Genomic DNA, 6,811 nt, shown 5'->3' with positions numbered 1-6,811 from the left:
TTCAGATCACCCTCTCATGATGGTAGCACAAGACAATAATATACTTCCACAGCACAAGACAGTAATACACTTGACAGAACAAAAACAAAATTACGGAAGATCGATTATTTGGAGCGGTTGCCATAAAGAGATTCAACAAGTTCAGATTTATTACAGATATAAAAATATTTCAGTTTGAGACAAATATCAGAAAGGTTGTTCCTAGTTACATTTTCTACATTATCAGGTAACTCTAATTAATCTAAGCTTATAATTAATAGAACAGAACCTCTAAATTGAACTGAGTTTCTCTCAACTTTTTTTAAACTGAATATTAAGCAAATTCAATGTACTATTTCGTGTAAAAAAACCTTGATTTTGCTTTCGAAACATATCATTACAAAACTTAATACAATGAAGTCCATTTAGAGATTTGAGAACAAACTTGAGCAATTCATATAAATGTAATTCGTAAACAGAGAGTTTTATTTCGTTTATAAACAGGTCATTGTAACTCTCCCGCTTTTTTCGGAAGTAAATTATTTTCAGAGTTTTCTTTTGTAATCGAAAAAAGCGAAAGAGTGTAGAATAGCTGCAAAATCCGTAGACAAGTATGTCATATTGAATTATTGAATTTAGATTTGTATTGTAATACTTTAATAATTTACTTCTGGGAACATAGTGTCTGAGTTTCGAAATAATTCCACACTGCCTGCTCAGCTTTTTTACAACATGGGAATGTAAGTTTTAAAAGTTAGTTTTGAGTCCAAACGTACACCAAGAAATTTACTTGTATTGGCAACTTTTACATTTTGGTTATTTAAATCGAAGCGCGGGTTCAAACTATGCGTTTTAATGTTCAATTGAATGGTTTTTTTCAAGATTTAAAACAAGCATGTTTTCAGTTAACCAATCATTTATGTTTTTAAGATCTTATGCTACGTCGTTAATAGAACAACCAATTGCTTCAATATTAGTATCATCCGCTATCAAAAAAATCTAACGTCCTTACAGACGTTCGGCAAGTCATTTATGTAAATTATGAATAGTAGAGGCCCTAATATTGAGCCCTGGGGAACACCACATTTTAAACTTTTCCAAGAGGAGCTGATTCCATTTAATTCTGCTCTTTGCATTTTGTTCCCAAGATACGATTTAAACCAAGACAGACACGCTCCTCGTATCCCGTACAATTCCAATTTACTTATTAAGGTGTCATGATCTATTGTATCGAACGCCTTTTTTAGGTCTAGGAAAAAACTGATGATGTTTTTGTTCTGATTTTGGCGTATTGTTTTTTGTTAGTTGAACCAATGTATCAATAGTGCTGTGTTTTGTTCTAAATCCAAACTGGTTAATATGCAATAGACTAAAACTTTCGAAGAAAGAATATAGTCGGTTGTACATGACTCTTTCGAAAATTGTGCTCCATACGTTTAAAGGGCATATTGGCCTAAAATTATTTTAGTCAACTTTGAAGCCTTCTTTATGAAGCGGGAAAACCTTAGCATTCGATAGTGCATCGGGAAAAACGCCCGTACTGAATGAAAGATTAATTGGGTTTTCTTGTATACTGCTGTTACCGAACCAGAAGTTTTAATTAAACCATTGCTGAGATTGTCGTCCCCTGACGATGACTTGTTGTCTAAGCATTGCATGAATTTCTGATTCTCAGACGAATTTGTTTTATATAAAATCTTGGAAAACGCATTGCTCTTTAATCTGGGTCCGGTTTTCTTTTTTAGGTGTTTTGTTAATATTGATTGAACCAATATTGATAAAGAAGTCTTTGAAAGAGTTTGCATTATCTACATGACTGTGTTCCTCGATATTTGTCTGACAATTGGCTAGAATAGGAAAAGTTTCGGAAGCAATTGCTTCTCCCTTGAGTTCATTAAGAAGTTTTTATGTTTGTCTTGAACTGCCAATAAATTTGTCAAATTTATTATGATAAAATTGTTTTTTGGTTGTTGTGATTTTTTTTAAGATTATCCCTCGCTTTCGTGAAAGCGTTGGTTCACGTTGGTTCTTTTTCCATTTTCTGTGAGCTTTGTTTCGCTTTGTTTCTAAGTTTTTCAGTTGGTTACAAAACCATTGTGGGCATTTACTTTTCGTTTTACTGATTGTCATTTGTGCATAGAAATTTGTCACCTCTAAGAAAAGTCTATTAAAAATATCAAAGGCTTCGTTTACATTGCTTTGACTAAAAATTGATTTTTCGTTATTATTATTTGAAGTGGTTAACTTTTTGCAAAAATTTTGAGTACTTTGTCTTCAATGTAAAAGACAGCTAAATTCTTCCGAAGCATCATTATAGTACAATTCCACCAATTGTTAGTTTGTAAAGAAAATGAAATCTGCTGAGCCAAATACGTGAACAAAAGTAAAGAGTTTTGATATCACAACGGGAATGAGCAAGAATCCAGCAAGAAAAACGTGATGTCAAATATGACAATACAGAACTGGAGATAAATAACAACTTTAGTATAATATGAAAACTCACCTATTAGGAAGAATTTTAATGCATGATAAAGTTAGTAAAGATACTCTGTTTTATAAAACATTAAATACGTATTGATTATGATAACTACACTTACGAGCAATACTAAATAATGAACAATCAAATTAAGTGTTTTTTAAGTTTTATCGGTTTTCTAAAACAATGGCTCAAATTTAAAATTATTCTGTTCCTTGGCTTGCATTGTCAACCTGTATGACTGACAGAGTTCTCCCGCTTGGTGAACACAATAGTGGATAGGGATCCTTTATGTATCAAGTTCTCGGGTCCTTGTGCGATAATGGGTAACTAAAAACGAATCAGAAGACAGAGCTATAACCTCTTCAACAATTGATGTCGATTTTGCCGTAGAACAGGAAATTGCAGAATAATAATAATAATAAATTGTTCTCGAGTAGAATGTACACTTGTTTGCAACACATATGGTATAAATTATGTACCAAAATAGCAAATCTACTCGACAGGTCATCAATAGGTCCAAAAGGTCCTAGTCTAGCGATGACCAGTATCCTCTCTTAATCTATCTCTCTCGATGACCAGTATCCTCAGTCTAGAATCCTCTCATAAAGATACCTGGAAACCAATTTTTTGTGGCGAACGGCGTTTTCTATCGCTCTCCCTAGTTTATGAAGTAGGCACGGTAGTGAAAGCAGACGCTGGTCTTGGTTCTTCGAGGGTAACGGCTGCATCATGAGTGTTTTGAAGCTCACTTTCAGCTGGCGGACCAGGAAATCAAAAAAATTCCCTTGTTTTCTTTCGAACTGTTGTTGGTCGTTTCGATAAGTAGTATCGCTCAAGCGATGTTTGATCTGATGGAAAAAACTGCACTATCACATTTGCCGTGTGTCACTGGCATTTCCTCATCTCACTTTCTGTAAGTTTGTCTCCAATGTTGAAGAATTCTTTCTCCGTTTTCTTTTCTAGTTGACTGGTTCCCGTGGATGAGCATACCCGTTAAAAGAGTTTTTTTTGTTTTTCTGATCCAGACTTTGGATATCGAAATTCATCGCTTTTACTGACCTCTGCTTTGACAGGATCTTTTGAAACGGATGTTGTCGGGGGAGACTTTCACCAATGTAGATTCAGGTACCAGTACCATTCTTTCCAGTACCATTATTACTGTTCTTTGATCCTTTCCCTTGATTCTTCTTTGGTGCAAATTTTATTGAAATCAAACTCTCGCCTTCCGTGATTGATTCTCCAATGCTTTGGAGAGGAATGAGTCGCGATTAACAGTCTGTTGCGTGGTCTTCCCCTTTCCTTGCTTTGAGCATTGATTTTCCCGCCTTTCCCCAGAATTGTGGTACCAATAACGCCCGTTGAAGTGCATTTTCTATTTTCCGGGCAACGATTTGGGATCATTTTCCAGAGTGGGTCAATTCCGACGGAAGTCCTTTTGTGATCCCGGCTTCTTGAGTGCGCGATCTAGTAGTCTCGAGGAATGTTAATCGACTTGGCTGTGCATTGCATTGTGCGATTGATTCGAGTGGTGTCAATAACGCTTAGATAGATTTTTACTGCTCGCACTTAAGTAGTTCGTGAAGTTAAGATCCGATTGAAAATTGATTGTTCCATTTGACGCAATGGTTCTAATCAATAGAAATTGAAACGTGCTAGCCAAATTATATGAACAAAATTTTAGGTTAGGATCAGGTTATTGGGAAAATACAATACCATGAATGAGTAAATTACTCAGCTAACCCCAATTGAAAAAATTGAAATCAATTTTGACATATTCGAAAATGAACTCATTAGCAACTTCAGCACCATAGAAAAACTACCTTTACAAAACCATATTAGGAAAAATTCATCCATTGGCACATGCTAACACAACTCGCCTCGAAAGAAAATGGTTTGCATGCAAATACGCAGAAACTAAAAGATTAACTAAGATTAAGCGGTGAAATTACATATTTTAGCGGTGAATTGTGGTGAATTTTTGTAAGATCGCCGCTTACTCAGGCGGCGATCTTACATAATTTCACCGCATTTCACCGCAAAATTATGTACGAAATTTTCGGTGAAAAAACTAACTTTTCACCGTTTATCTTACATATTTTTCCGATTTTTGCGGTGAATTTTTAAATGATCACATCTTACTCAAGCGGTGAACTTACATAATTTTACCGCATTTCACCACAAAATTATATACGAGACTTGCCGTGAAAAAAAACTTTTCACCGCTTAGCTTACATATTTTTCCGATTTTTTGCGTTCAGATTTTTGCTGCAGTAAACTTGTCTTAGCTTTTGCATGGGCCTTTTTAGCTTCTTTGCAGACTAGAGCCGGCGCATTACTGTGCTCCACATTTTTTCCCAAGAGGTGAATTTATGTAAGTTCACCACTAAATTAAGCGGTGAATTTATGTAATTTCACCGCATTCACCGCTTATCTTACATAATTTGGACACTTTTTTTCAAAACGGTGAAATTATGTATTTTCACCGCTAAATTCAGCGGTGAAATTATGTAATTTCATCGCTACCAGGCGATTAAGGTTTTTTTAACCTCATTCGCCGCCTCATTTATGTAATTTCACCGCATTCAATGCTTATCTTACAAAATTTTCCGCATTCACCGCTTATCTTACATAATTTTGCGTTGAATGCCGGTGACGCCTCGACCCGGGTCCGGTAGTCTCGAGTAATGTTAATCGACTTGGCGGTGCATTGCATTGTCCGATTGATTAGAGTGGTGTCAAAAACGCTTAGATAGATTTGTAATGCTCGCGCTTAAGTAGTTCGTGAAGTTTAGATCCGATTAAAAATTGATTGTTCCATTTGGCGCAAGGGTTCCCAGGATGAGGTGCGCGACCCAAGCCAGCTCTGTTGAGACTATCCAGACCAAAATCGGCTCTGATCAGTCGATCCAGACCAAAATTGGCTCTTATCAAACACACTTGATTCGCGTACTCGGGGAGTCAGACAGACTTGAGTCGCGCACTGAGGTTGCCAGACCCACTTCGGTCGCACATTGGCGGTACTCTGACTGACTTTTTTAACTGTTGAAGTTATCATTGGTACAATATATTTTTTTCAGAAATATTTAGTTCAATTTATGGATATGATTTTTGAGTTTTTAAGTCAAAAAATATTAGTTTGAAACGAAAAATATCTTCAGCTCAACGACTATTATCAAAACTTCGTCTTTGGCGTGGTCTTTGATATTCTTCAAGGTAAAATTGGGAAGTGCCCTTCAAAAAACAGTCGCACGGGGTTGAACTACTTCTTCTTTTTTTAAGGGGACTGGCTGTTTTGTCCGCTGGAACTCGTGGTTCTGATCAGACTTTCCAGACTCTGGAAAAGTTTCTGATCAGACCGTGCAGACTCTGAAAAGAGCTCTGTTCAGACTATCCAGAACAAACCACAAAACTATCCACACCCAAGACCACGCTCTGATCAGACTATATAGACTCTGGGCAATGCTCTGATCAGACTGTCCAGACCGTAAGTAACGCCCTGCTCTGACCGTGCAGACTCTGGATGGGGTCCTGATCAGACTATCCAGACCAAACCACAAAACTATCCACACCCTAGACAACGCTCTGATCAGACTATACAGACTCTGGGTGGGGCTCTGACCAGACTGTCCAGACCGTAAGTAGTGCCCTGCTCTGACCGTGCAGACTCTGGATGGGGTCCTGATCAGACTATCCAGACCGTAGACAGTGATGCCAGACACTGTGGTGTGGTCGCACTTTACCCCCCAACTTGGTCTCATCAGGGCTGGCTCGGGTTGCGCACCTCATCCTGGGTTCTAATCAATAAGATTGAAAATTGCCAGCCGAATCACTTGAACAAAATTTTAGGTTAGGATACCAGAATTGGGAAAATACAATAACGTGAATGAGTAAATTGCCCAGGTAAGCCAAATTGAAAAAATTGAAGTCAATTTTGACATAGTCGAAAATGAACTCATTAGCAACTTTAGTACCATACAAAAACTACCTTTACAAAACCGTGATAGGAAAAGTTCATACACTGACACATGCTAGCACATAAACCGCCGCGAAAGAAAATGGTTTGCAATCAAATACGCGGAAACTAAAAGATTAACTAAGATTAGCCATTTTTCGTCTGCTTGTGTTGTTTTCGTCAGTGATGAAGTTCAATGAGACGAGCTGGGCTAGGTATTTTAGCAATTATCACAAAGATGGGTGGAAATTCGACGTAGCTCAATTGTTTCACAGTCACAGCAATATCGTCATCTAAATATGTTTTATCTTGCGGCGAGAGGCCTTGATCGGTTGCATCCCTTGCAGCGTATTCTTCGTTTTCTTCATGTGCGATTAATTGCTGCAAATCGCTCGTCGAAG

Source organism: Convolutriloba macropyga, chromosome 4 (assembly GCF_964194025.1).
Source record: "Convolutriloba macropyga chromosome 4, txConMacr16.3, whole genome shotgun sequence".
Lineage (NCBI taxonomy): Eukaryota > Metazoa > Xenacoelomorpha > Acoela > Convolutidae > Convolutriloba > Convolutriloba macropyga.
Note: the sequence above shows the minus strand (reverse complement) of the source record.